This window comes from Nuphar pumila, chromosome 4 (genome assembly GCF_984573655.1).
Source record: "Nuphar pumila chromosome 4, dmNupPumi1.hap1.1, whole genome shotgun sequence".
NCBI lineage: Eukaryota > Viridiplantae > Streptophyta > Magnoliopsida > Nymphaeales > Nymphaeaceae > Nuphar > Nuphar pumila.
Genome location: NC_143252.1, coordinates 41,838,237 through 41,851,683, shown reverse-complemented (window position 1 = coordinate 41,851,683; position 13,447 = coordinate 41,838,237).

Genomic DNA, 13,447 nt, shown 5'->3' with positions numbered 1-13,447 from the left:
AATCTACACATGCAAATAGTAATGTTATTGCATTGCGAGCATACATGTGCATCACATCCAAGCGTTATGAAATTTTCAACTTCATAATTTTCAAAACATTAACAATTAATGTATAAATAAAATAATGAACTGTCGATAAGCTTGACAACAATAATTATATTTATGAGAAATGACACAACCGCGAAAGGCCTATCAAAATCTCATAAAGATAGACTAAAATATTTCATGAGAAAAAAATAGATGCATAAGGCTCATCAAAATCTCACAAAAGCAAGTTGACAATGATTGGATGAAACAATGCACAATAACTTCAAACAAAAATGTCAAAATCTATCGAGCGAAAGTGTAAAAGAACACCAACAAGAGAGAAACAGTGGCCGGAAAAACATGATGGAACAGTTGATGACACCATTGCCAGAAAAAGTACCAAGAGATGTAGTGACACAAAACCAGCAGCGAGCTCTTCCATGAGAACTGATGTGCAGCTGACCAAAAAATGACTTTTTCAATTATGCTTTAATACAAAAAAAAAGTTTCACCAAAAACAAAGTTTCACAAGAAACTAGCTTCACATAAATTATAAAGACATGCGAGTTTTGCTGGTAGCTTAAGAGTTTCGTTCGCAAAAGAGTTATGATAAAAACTTGTCTTTCATTGCCAAATTATCACATCAGACAGTTCCGCTAAGAGCGACAGAGATGCTATTTCAACTTGAAGGAAAAACTCTTATCTTTATAGAAGTAGAGTTTTGCTTGTTTGTGTAACCAAAACCTCATTATCGATTTTCAAGAGAAGGATATCATCATGAAGATCCTATGTAGAGAATATTATTAATCTTATGACCATGCTATGAATTAACATTATTCTCAAGAGTAGTATGATCATTTAAAAAAAAAACGTGCAGTGCTTATTGATCCTAGCCTGTGATAGGTCATGCCTTAAACGGGGCTCAAGTCACCATTGCCTCAACGTGTGGACCAGATTGGTAAGGATCAAAAGCAACATCAACTAGGTATGGATCAATCTTCACAATGAAAAGGAAAGACCTTTCATGAAAATGTTCATACAAGACAAGAGGACACCGACGGATCTGGGAGTCTAAATTCCAGCAAAGATGTTCATATAGGACAAGAGGACAAAATCAACAAGCAGAATGGTAGCCCTCCCGTGAGCATCCAACTAGAATTAAAACCCCAAGGGATACCAAAGCATGACGGTTGGGGATACGACCGTAATTTTATTCCCCTAGAACAGTTGCTCGAGCAAGTTTTGGAATACATGATAGCCAAAGGGATGGTTAGACTCCACAAGATATCGGATTTTCCTGTGACCATGGGAAGGTTTAAAGATCAGTTCTGCAAGTTTCATCGGACAATGTGTCATGATACCAAGGATTGTTTTGTCTTCAAGAATATCGTTCAAGACTGCATTGATAAGAATCTTCTCGTTGAAGATGAAAAGGAGGACTAGTCATCTTGAGTGAACACTTTCCTCAATCATTCAAGAAGCCGACGATGCTAGCATCTTTTAAAGAGATAATGCAATCCCATTTATCTTTTCTTGATTTGTCATATTTCCTTAAATGCATCAATAAAATTATCAATTTTCCTCATAAGCTTATTTTTTTCTCTGTAAAACCTCTCTTATAAAGGAATGACCTCTCTGAGGGTGTCTCTCTAATCAATCAAGAAGCTAGTCACTTTGTCAATTATCTTCCTTTTATCCAAATTTCCTTTCCCTATTATACTAGGGCATTATTTTGAAAATTGTCTTCAAAACATCTTGTATGCAGGCAGGATAAAAAAAATCTTTCATTTTGCACGCATATGCATCCATTTACATCATTTTGCATACATTTGCATTCATTTGCATTTGCATGTATTCATTTGCATCAAATTCATTTCTCCTTCAGGTTAAGGGATAAACCTGAGATACCCATTCAGGATAAGGGATAATCTTGAGACCCCGACAATCATTCCCATCACCATTCCCAAATATCTCGGGAGTGTCTGTTTCTTTCCAAGAAAAAAGATCAAATTTCAAATACTAGGTGATTTTCGAAATCTTGTGCTTATTCTGGTTTATTTTCACAATTTAATTTTTATACCAATACATTTCCAAAATCTAGTGCTCGCGCTGGCACATTTTCAAAATCCAATGTCTATAGTGATATATTTTCAAAAATTTGGTGCTCGAATTGGTACTCTTTCGAAATCTAGCACTTGTGTTAATGTCTTGCCCATTGGTCGCATTAGTCGATCTCTTAGGTGCAATCTTTGTGTTGACCTTCCATCAGAATTCAAGTTCAATATCAATTCTGTCAATTTCGACCTTCGAGTCATCCAACATCCAATTTCCAATTTCCATTTTCCAATTTACAATTTACAATTTCCAATTTCCAATTTCCAATTTCCAATTTCCAATTTCCAATTTCCAATTTCCAATTTCCAATTTCCAATTTCCAATTTCCAATTTCCAATTTCCAATTTTTGATTTCCAGTTTCTAATTTTCAATTTCCAATTTCGACCTCCGGGTCACCCAATTCTCTATTTCAACCTTCGGGTCACTCAATTTCCAATTTCGACCTTCGGGACATTCAAATTCTCAATTTCGACCTTCGGGTAATTCAATTCCTTAAATTTCGATCTTTGATTTTCCATTTTGACCCTTTGTGTCATTCGATTCCCAATTTTGACCTTCGAGTAATTTAATTCTCAATTTTAACCTTCGGGTCATCTAATTTTGTCAATCAGGCCTCTGGGCCACCCACTTTACCAGATTCTCAAATTCAAGCCTTCGGGTTACAACTTCATCAATGTCAATCAATTTCAAATCATCAAATTCAATCTTTCAATCAAATCCTGCTTTCGAGCTGGTCGGTCAACAAATCCTGCTTTCGAGTTGGTCGATCAACAAATCCTGCTTTCGAGCTGGTCGGCCAACAAATCTTGCTTTCGAGCTGGTCGGTCAACCCAAATCCTGCTTTTGAGCTGGTTGGTCAACAAATCCTGCTTTCGAGTTGGTTGGTCAACAAATCTTGCTTTTGAGTTGGTCGGTCAACCCAAATCCTGCTTTCGAGCTAGTCGGTCAACAAATCTTGCTTTAGAGCTGGTAAGTCAAAACAAAAATCTTGCTTTCGAGCTGGTAAGTCAAAACAAAACCCAACTTTCGAGTTGATCTTTTATTGAGTCTTTTCAGGACTCAATTTAGTCATGGATGTGTCAATTAGACTTCAAGCAATTTCTTTCACCAAGGATTTCAAGAATATTTTGCCAATTTGTTGTCAAATGCTTGTTGATTTCAAAATCTTTATTGCAAAAAAAAAATTTATTACCTCGGAATACCTTCAGTATTACTTTCGAAAGGACAAAGCTTTCGCGAAGGAGGATTAAAAATTCAAAATCTTTCTATTGGCCAACCAAAAGGATGAAAAATAAATCCTCGATATGGCCAGTAAAGAAAATTTAATGTTGTTGCAAAGCCATAAGTGATCGATATTGATCGCAGTCAATGACACATTTTTAAAGATCATTCATGGAAAATAAAACAGTCGAAATATCTTGGGTGATACAGAAAAATCCATTCAATTTCCATATCTCCTCAGTCGTTTAAGCTGCAATTGAATGTCTGCAAAAGGGTTCTCTCAATTGTCGTCAAGATGAAAATGAATTATGCGAGTTAGACCCCTAGGGCCAAAGAAGATTTGGATAATCTCCAAGATGACGGAGTTTATGACGAATCCTTCCTGGAAAAGTTCAGATCACCATCAAGATGAAGGCGACTGTGATGAGCCTCCGAACAAACCCTAAAGAATATTTAATTTCTGCTATCATCAAGAGATTTCTAACCAATGAGCCAATACCACCAAGATAATCCCTGAGAGAAAGAAGGATTGAAGCATCTCTGAGTTGAAGGAGTTTGTGACGTACTCTTTCAAAAAAAAAAGAGAGAAAAGTCAGGACATCTCCAAAAATAAGGATGATGTAATCCCCCAAAAACCCAAGAAAGCTCCAATTCTGCTAAGAAAAAAAGTGCAAAAAGATCATCGTGAGAAAAGAATCTTAGGATATCAAACTGCCAAATTTGCCAAGAATCTTCTTTAAATTTTGTGAAATTCTATTATCAATATTTTTTTCACCAATTGCTTTCACAAATAAGAATTCTTTCTTTTCTGATCATATCAAGGAAATTGATAGCTTCCTTAAAAGAAAGTCAATTGCAAGCAATTTGAATTCGAATCTTGATTTTATGAAGTTAAGCCCAATCGGAGGTAATACTTTAGGTAGAAAAGAGAGAATATTTTCAAAACAATGTGCATCACTTTCAATCATTTTGAATCAACAATAATTTTCAACATTTTGACAATATTTTCTAGCTATCCTGGCATCAAGCGAGAGCTTGAGGTTCATCTTTGGCGCATCCTGACACCATTTGTTATCCCTTTTAGGACTTGATAACGGGAGTTTTCAAGATTCCTTCCCTTCTTTGGTATAATCTGAGCGCATGGGCTCTCAGATTCGCACACTTCCATGTTTCCCCACTGTCCTACCATAGATAGTCCAATTTCAGCTTGAGGTTAAGCCACCAATCATTTTCTCGCAAAAGATCATCAATTTCAAAAGTTATTTATTCTTAGCAACGAGGCACCCAAAATCAAACCCCCTTTCAAGCCTTAGGGACCTCAATTTCATCCTTTTGCAAAACCCTTATCAGATTCATTGTATGGAAGTCTGAAGGTTCCATCATGGGTTTTTCTTTCGAGAATCCCATCATTTTCATTTTCGGTCAGGTTAAGGGTTAAACCTGAGCCTCATTCTGATGAGGTTTTTCATTTCCCGATCAGGTTAAGGGTTTAAACCTGAGCCTCATTCTGATGAGGTATTTCATTTTCCGGTCAGGTTAAGGGTTAAACATGAGCCTCATTTTGATGAGGTATTTCATTTCCCGATGAGGTTAAGGGTCAAACTTGGGTCTAGTTTTTACACAAGGTATTTCTCGTCCCATCCAAATTAAGGGCAAAACCTGAATCTTACTTCTTTGAAGCAAATTTTTCTTTTTCATTGTCCACTTCATATCTGTCATTCTCATCAGGGCTAATTTCTTCGTATTCAGTCAGATCCTTCTAACTAGGGCATTTTTATAGCCCAAATTTGGTGTATTTTTCTTTGCCACTAAGCTCGACCCTAAACCGACTTAGTAGCAAAGAGGGGCATCTATAAACAGCCCAAATTTTCCCCATCCATGCTCAGACAACCCTCCTCGTGCAGTGCCAACCCTGTTAGGTCAGTGTAGGAGTCAAACCCTGAGTCAATTTCAGAAAATTGCCACTTTACCCATTTTTACTAGGAAAATTACCATTTTAGCCTTAAGTCATACCGGACCCCAGTCAGTAAGAGTCAACCAAGCTCATTGGTCAGTTCAAAATAGTTAGAATATCAGTCATTTCAAGCTCATCCGAGCTCACTATAAACATACAATTTTCATTTCTGACAATTCCTGCCAAAATGGGATCATTTCTTTAGAAATGAGCTCATTTCTAACTCAAATCCAAGCCAATTGTCTTCGAGTTAGTCATTCCCAGTCAGTCATATTCCTTTGAGTCTAGCTTGAGCTCACCAGGAGTTCAAGCGCTCCAGTTTTAGTTCAAATCCACTTTCAAGTGTCTAGGAGCTCATTTTAGCCCATTTCAGCTCTTTTAGCTGGAATCGAGCTGAGTCCAGTCAGTTGAGCTAGTGTTCGAGCTTCAATTTTAGTTTATGACAGTACTACTGATCTTTGTTCCAGCTCAAACCTAGTTTGTGTTCGTAATTCACTTTACTCCAGTGACCATTCCATACAATTTCTCTAAAAATAGCAATTTTTAGAGAAAATTTAGTCGGAGAGGTCAGTTAAGTCAGTGTCTTGTCAGTCCAGTTGAATTATGAGACCATAGAACCTAGCTCAATCCAGTTCATTTCAGTTCAATCCAGCTCAAACCCCAATTTTCAGTGTCACTCTGGCCCGGTAGAACACGCAAACTATTTCTTGAATCATTTTGCAAATTTTATCAATTTCAACACTTTTTGAACTGGTACAATTTTCAATCAAGGTTTAATATCCAATTTTTTTCATTCAGGGTTAGCATTTTGCATGGCATTTCATGTCATTTCTCATCATTTCATATCATTTCTCAGCATTTCATAGCATTTCATCACATTTTATTTCATTTTCGAAGTCTAGAACTCCAGTTTTATAAATTTCAATCCAGATTGAGTTTTGAAAGTTTTCATAAATCAATTTCAAACCCTGGGTCCCCAAAATTGATATTTTTACCCCCGGGATTCTAAATTTAAAAATATTTTCTCGAGAAAAACAATTTGGATTTCTTTCAAAATCAAATTTTCAAATTCTACATTGGATTTGCTTTGCAACGGGGTATTGAACTTCAAATTCCAAGCTCATTTCAAAAATTGCCAGAAATAGCTTGTTTCATCCAGGATTTTTTTCTAAAAAGACTATCCTACCCCTATGATTCTCAAAATAAATTTCAAATTTGAAAAGTAATCCCACTCTGAGATGGCTTATTCATTTGCATTTCCTTTTTATTTAAAAAAATATTTCTTTTATTCCCTTTCAATTTTCTTTTTATTTGTTTTTTTTTAATGTTCTTAGAGATGTGGGACCCACAAGGGGATCGACCAGCCCCCTTCCTCCACTTTCCTCTTTTTCCCATTTCTTTTGCCTTTTCCTTCCTTTTTCCTTTCCTTTCTTCTTCCCTTTTTTTTCTTTTTTTTTCTTTTTTTCTTTCCTTCTTTTTCTTCATCTTTCTTTCCCTTTGGTCGAGCCCACTCACGTATCACCCTCCTCTTCCTCCTTTCTCTTCTCCTTCTTCTTTCCTTTTCCGTTTTCTTACTTTGGATTGAGGCCATGAAAGAAGAGCTAGACTTTATGGCAAAAAATAAAGTGTGGGTCCTTGTTACATTACCTAGGGGAGTCAAACCCGCTGGGTGTAAATGGGTCTTTAAGATCAAAAGGGACTCTAAAGATAATGTTGATAAGTATAAATCGAGGCTTGTTGCAAAAGGATTTACCCAAATGAAGGGCATTGACTATAGTGAGACATTTTTGCCTGTCTCAACTAAAGAGTCAATACGGATTGTACTTGCCCTAGTAGCTCATTTAGATTTAGAGCTACACCAAATGGATGTAAAAACAACTTTCCTAAATGGTGAACTTGACGAGAAAGTTTATATGGATCAACCTCAAGGTTTCTCTAAAGGTGAGTCTGAATGTTTGGTTTGCAAGTTAAATAAGTCATTATATGGACTTAAACGGGCCTCCCGCCAATGGAAATCAAATTTACTAAAGTTGTCCTGACTTTTGGATTTACAGAAAACATCGTTGACCGATGTGTGTACCTTAAAATAAGTGAGAGTAAGTTCATATTCATGGTTTTATATGTAGATGACATATTACTTGCAACAAATGATAAGGTCATACTCACAAAAACCAAGGAGTTTCTTTCCCTTCATTTTGAGATGAAGGACATGAGAGAGACTGCTTTTGTTCTCGGTATAGAGATCTGTCGAGACAGAGCAAAAGGTGTTTTAGGCCTCTCTCAAAGAACCTATATAAATAAAATTCTTAAAAGGTATGGGATGGAGAATTGTTCTTCTACTACGACACCCATACTTAAAGAGAACAAAATGAGCCTCATAGATTGTCATCAAACTGAAAAAGACAAGGCACTCATGAATCAAATACCATATACTTTAGTTGTTGGTAGCTTACAATATATCGTATGCACAAACCCGTTGTCTTACGGGATGCCTGGGAGGGTCTCGACCCCCTCCTCCCCTTTTTTTTTTGCCAGGGAGGGGCCGAGCCCCCTCCCTATTTTTTTTTCGCCCCCTGTCTTATGGGATGAGAGGGAGGGGCCGAGCCCACTCCTTTTTTTTCGTCAGGGAGGGGTCAAGCCCCCTCCCTATTTTGTTTTGTATATTTGTGTTTTGCAGGTACGTTGCTGAGCTAATTGCGCTATGCATAATGCTAAGTATCACATGTGACTAAAAATGCAATGCCAAAAGAAATAAGAAAAAATGTAAAGGCAAAAACAATTTAAATCGGGTAAACACCCGTGGTGAGTAAGTGATGCAAGCGCATCACATGTTATTTAATTTATTAGATGCAACACTTTTATGTTCATACACTCACTTAGTTGTGGATATCTAGGACTACTTTGATAGAGTTTGAAGATCATGCTGAGCATAATTTTAATGTATGAGAATAGAAGTATTCTTATTTTTGGAGTACAGATTTCATGCTAGGCATGGTAGTAGTTAGCGGGATATTGGAGTGTGTTTGCTGCAGATACATGTTTGATATTGTTTTAATATAAATGATTTTAATGTATTGCAATGTTTGATGTGTCTGTATCCATGCTTGCATGAACTTATTTTTTATTTGATTATCCATTCCATGTGAAATTGTATCATGAATTTTTTGTTCAAATGAATGTATCGTTTTATATAATGTGATTTCAAATTTCTAAATATCCTTGTGATGTGTATAAATATGATGTGATGGTGTTACACTCGAAAATCTACGTATTACTTTAAACAAAAAATTACCCACAAACAATCACCAAACAAGAATTAATAGATAAATTAAATATTTGTTTTATCATAGCATTATTAAGATTCTCTTTTAACTAGTGATGATAATATATGTAATATTATAGGACAAAATGGTTGTAAAGCATGAATGAATGTATCATAAGATAGTTGATAATGAGGTGTCACATGAATATATGGATGGTGTTGACAATTTTATTGAATTCACAACGACAAATGTCAGTATAGTGGATCCCACTGGTAGAATCAGATGCCCCTGCACGATGTGTAAGAACAATCGATTTATAGAACCTCATGGCGTTAGACATCATCTATACAGGAAGAGTTTATTAGTGGTTATCAGAATTGGATGCTCTATGGTGAAGAATTTTGAAATAATTTTGATGTACGGGTAAATATGGTGAATGATAATTTATATGTGGATTTGATATTTGATGTCGTAGGACCAGAAATGAGTTCTGCTATGGGACATAGTGATGCACCAACCAGAGTAGTGGGAGAAGCAACAAACGATGCAACTAGTACATTTTATAACTTACTTAGAGATGCTGATGAGCCAATATGGAATGGTTGCAAGAGTCACACTATTTTGTCTGTAGTTCTTCAACTACTGAATTTGAAGTCAGAGTATAATTTGAGCCAATCATGTTTTGACCGTCTGTTCTCTATTGTGAAGAGTATGTTGCCCAAAGATGAGAAATTGCCACAAAATCTCTACTGTGCGAAGGTTATAGTCAATGCTCTAGGTATGAGGTATCAAAAGATAGATGCTTGTTCCAATCACTGCATGTTGTATTTCAAAGATCATGAAAATAGCATATCATGTCCATCATGTGGACATACTCGATTCAAGCCAAAGACAAAGGAAAGTGGTAGCACAAAGTCAAAAGAAGTGTCATATAAGTCACTCCCCTACTAACCTCTTAACCCTTGATTGCAATGACTTTATATGCCTTTGAGGACATCTAAACAAATGATATGACATGCAAATAAAGTTCGACATGATGAAAACAAGATCACACATCCTATAGACGCAGAAGCTTGGAGGCACTTTGACCGATCAAGACTCTTGGAAGATCGAGAGCAAAACGCATCATAAATTTATATTCTTTTTAATTGCTTAGCAATCGACCCATTGTTATCATCGCAAAAAATTTTCCCCTCCCTCTGCGAGAGTGAGAGAAATGATTCTGCGAGTCAAACTCGACCAAAGTTTTGAAAATGGTTTTAAAAATTACTCACATCCGTTTTAAAAAATTATGAGAAAATTTTGTGGAATGGGATCCGCCTGTCGGTATGAGGTTCAACCGTTCCTGGTGCCTTTACCAGGGGTAATCGAACCAAGGATCAATTGTGCGCTTTGACTAAGTTAAATTATCTAAATTATACTCTATTTTCCTAAAATACACAGAGAATCAGGCATGTGCTATGGATTTTTGAAATTATGCAAATTTGAGAAACATGATATTTGCCTTAGAAAATTGAGATGTGCTTGGAAAAGTGCTTGAAAATGGAATTCTTGGGAAAATAATTGAATTTCATTAGAAATAAAAAATTTGTATTAGAAAATAAATTCTCAGGAAAACTTGAACATTGGAAAAATCGATTTTGAGATTTGGATTACTTTTTTGAGGAAATAGATTTGAGAATTCTGAAAAAATCAGAAAGTTCATTAGAAAATGGTTTTTGAAATGAAAAATGGATTCACAGGAAAATGGAAACTCTGAGAAAATGAATTTTTGAGATTGGAATAGCTTTTTCTAAGAAAATCGATTTCTGAATAGGATTTAAGAATTCTAGGAAAATCAATTTCAGAAATAATTCAAAGAACTTTGGAAAAATCGATTTTGGGATTTGAAAATGAAATTGAGAATGTGTAAATCTTGGAAAATCATAATTTGAACTTGGAAAATACTTTAAAAGCTCGTTTGAAAATTTAGAATCCTAAGAAAATCAAATCTTGAGAAAGACTTGGAAATTTTTGGAAAAATCAATTTCTCTGAAATGAAATTGGGAAAAGAGTTTTAAAATAATGCATATTGAATAAATGAATATGAATTTGAAAGACATTTTATTGAGAAATTGAGAAAATCCTTTTGAGTTTTGAGAAATGCAGTGCATTTTTGAAGTTAGCCTAAGTGTAGGCTGAATGTGGCTAATACGAAGATCACAAATCTTGGTTTTCTTTGTATTCTGACTATGACCATAAATACGAATCCCACCAAATTCGTGAACTCCCTAAGAGCTCATGCACGTGCCATTCGTGTCAACCATGGTGATTTTGGAAAATGTGCATATGCATCATACATCAGATATTGGAAATTACAGAAATTAAACTATATGTAATGCAATCCTATTCTAAGCTGAAAAGTAAATCTTATTCCAAATTATTACATCTGACATTACATTGAATTGAAATAAAATAAAATAAAGGTCTTCTTCTTGGATATTCATGCAAAACTAGAAAACATGTTAGCATAAAAATGTAGGTTTATTTGAATTTATCTGAAAATATTGGAAATTATGGGATATTATTCAGATATAAACCTAAACTCATACCCCCTTTGATATAAACATGATAAATAAGTAATAAAATCCGAAAATAAACTTGGAAATTCGAAATTGGGGTAAAAATGACCAAAATACCCCCGATGACCTTGAAATTAGTGATTTCTGAAAGAATTTTTGTAAAATTTAGAAATTCAAAAATCAAATGAAGTAAAATTAAACATAATATGATGATATGCATGAAAATTTAGAAAATTGAAGTTTGGAATTTCGAAATTGAGGTCAAAATAACCAAAATGCCCCTGATAACAAGACTATGGCCTTAAAAACAGGGTTTTCTAAAATAGATTTTGCAAAAAATGGGAAATTGAAATTCAAATGATAGTGAAATTAACCTTAACATGATATGATGTGCTTATTCACATGATAAAAACCCTAAAATGTCAAAAATATCATAAAATATCAAATTTAACTTGATTTTCGCCTGCTTTCCGCTTCTGAATTTAAAAGTAAACTAACATACAAAGAAAATGAACTTGGAATTGAGCCAAATTTAGCATGGACACATATACTAACCCTAAAAACAAAGTAAAGCTCGAAAATCTATTTTTTTGTTATTTTTTTATGTAAAAAATAACTAAAAATACTAAAAAATTAAGATTTTGCCTAAAATGCTAATTCTAAATTGGATTTCGGATACTAAACTCCCATAAAAAATTTCCCAAATTTTATGGGGTGACAGAGGATAGTTAGGCAAAAATTTTTGCCTTTTACAGATTCTGGTTTTAACCTATGGTCAGAGCTTGACATCTCTGACAAGTTGGATCAGAATCCGACGACTCTAGGATCTAGGGCAGACTAACAGGTTTCAGGAAAAAATATGGAAAAATAGAAGACAGATGAGAAAATGGTTGAAATTCTGGGAAAATGTCTCTAACAAACAGAGAAAGATTTCCTCTTTTTACAGTATTGGGATTCGAGTTATGGTTTGGGAGAGAGCAGAGGATTATCAGAGACCTAGATCTTTGAAATTCTCGGACATTGGAATTTGACAGACAGAAAAGTTAATTTCGGGAAAAATACTTAGGTTGCTCATAAAATTCCCAAATTTTGGGGAATCACAGAGGGAATGGTTAGCAACAACTTCTATGTTGGAAATTTTGACATTCAGCCTATGGGTTGAACGAACAAGGTGGATTAGTGTCGGTCTAGACCCTGACAAGAAAAAATCAAGATTTTCCCAAGGATTTGGGAAAATTGATTTTTAGCAGGAACCAAAACTCCTTAGAAAAAGTTAGGAAAGTACTGAAAAACACAGAGAGAAAAGAGAGAGGCCCGACGCTTCCTCTAGATAACAGAGGGAGCAGGGAGGGGCTCGGCCCTTCCCCCACAAATAGAGGACACAGGGAGGAGCTCAACCCCTCCCTTGCGTACAAAGGAGACAGGGAGGGACTCGACCTCTACCCTGCAAACAAGAGACACAGGGAGGGGCTCAACCCCTCTCATGCGTACAAAGGAAATAAGGAGGGGCTTGGCCCCCTTCCATGCTGACCCGAGAGAGAGAGAGAGAGAGAGAGAGAGAGAGAGAGAGAGAGAGAGAGAGAGAGAGAGAGAGAGAGAGAGAGAGAGAGAGAGAGTATCGTTACCTGAAAGAGACGGTGAGGGGGGTGGGCAGGCACCGGTGTCAGGGGCTATGGGTGGCTAAAAAAAGGAAATGGAAGAGAGGGCACAAAAGGGAAGAGGGGACAACATAGTGGGTTGCCGGAGGGCGAGGAGCAAGCAAAAAAAAGAGAGAGTAGGCGAGGGAAAGGGGAAACGACAGCGGCAAGGGTCACCGACTGCGGTAGGTGGCCGAACGCGAGGTGGGGTCGCCAGCAGGGGCTCCGAAGAGCTGTAGAGGGCGAAGGACAGAGGGGGCCATCGGGCGAATGAAGGAAGAGAGAGAGAGAGTGGGGGCACATGATTTCACAAATGAGAAACCTTCACCCCTTGGGTGCTTTAAATAAGCATAGGGGCGGGGCCTTAAAGGTACCCAAGTTTGGGTCTGGGTCGGATTCGATCCAACTCGTGTCAGATTTTTTTTTCTAGAAATCTCGGGTCTTACATTGGATCTTTCTTAATATAACATAATGACTAAATCCAATTTTTTATAAAGTAATTGACATTAAAATCTAAAGCAACAATTACACTTATTGGCAAAAACATTTAATAATATTGTACTAAACAAAAAATGCACAACTGAATGATCATCAAAATACAAAAAAAAAATACATGTTTGGTAATCTTCTATATGATTGCATTGAACAATCTACACATGCAAATAGTA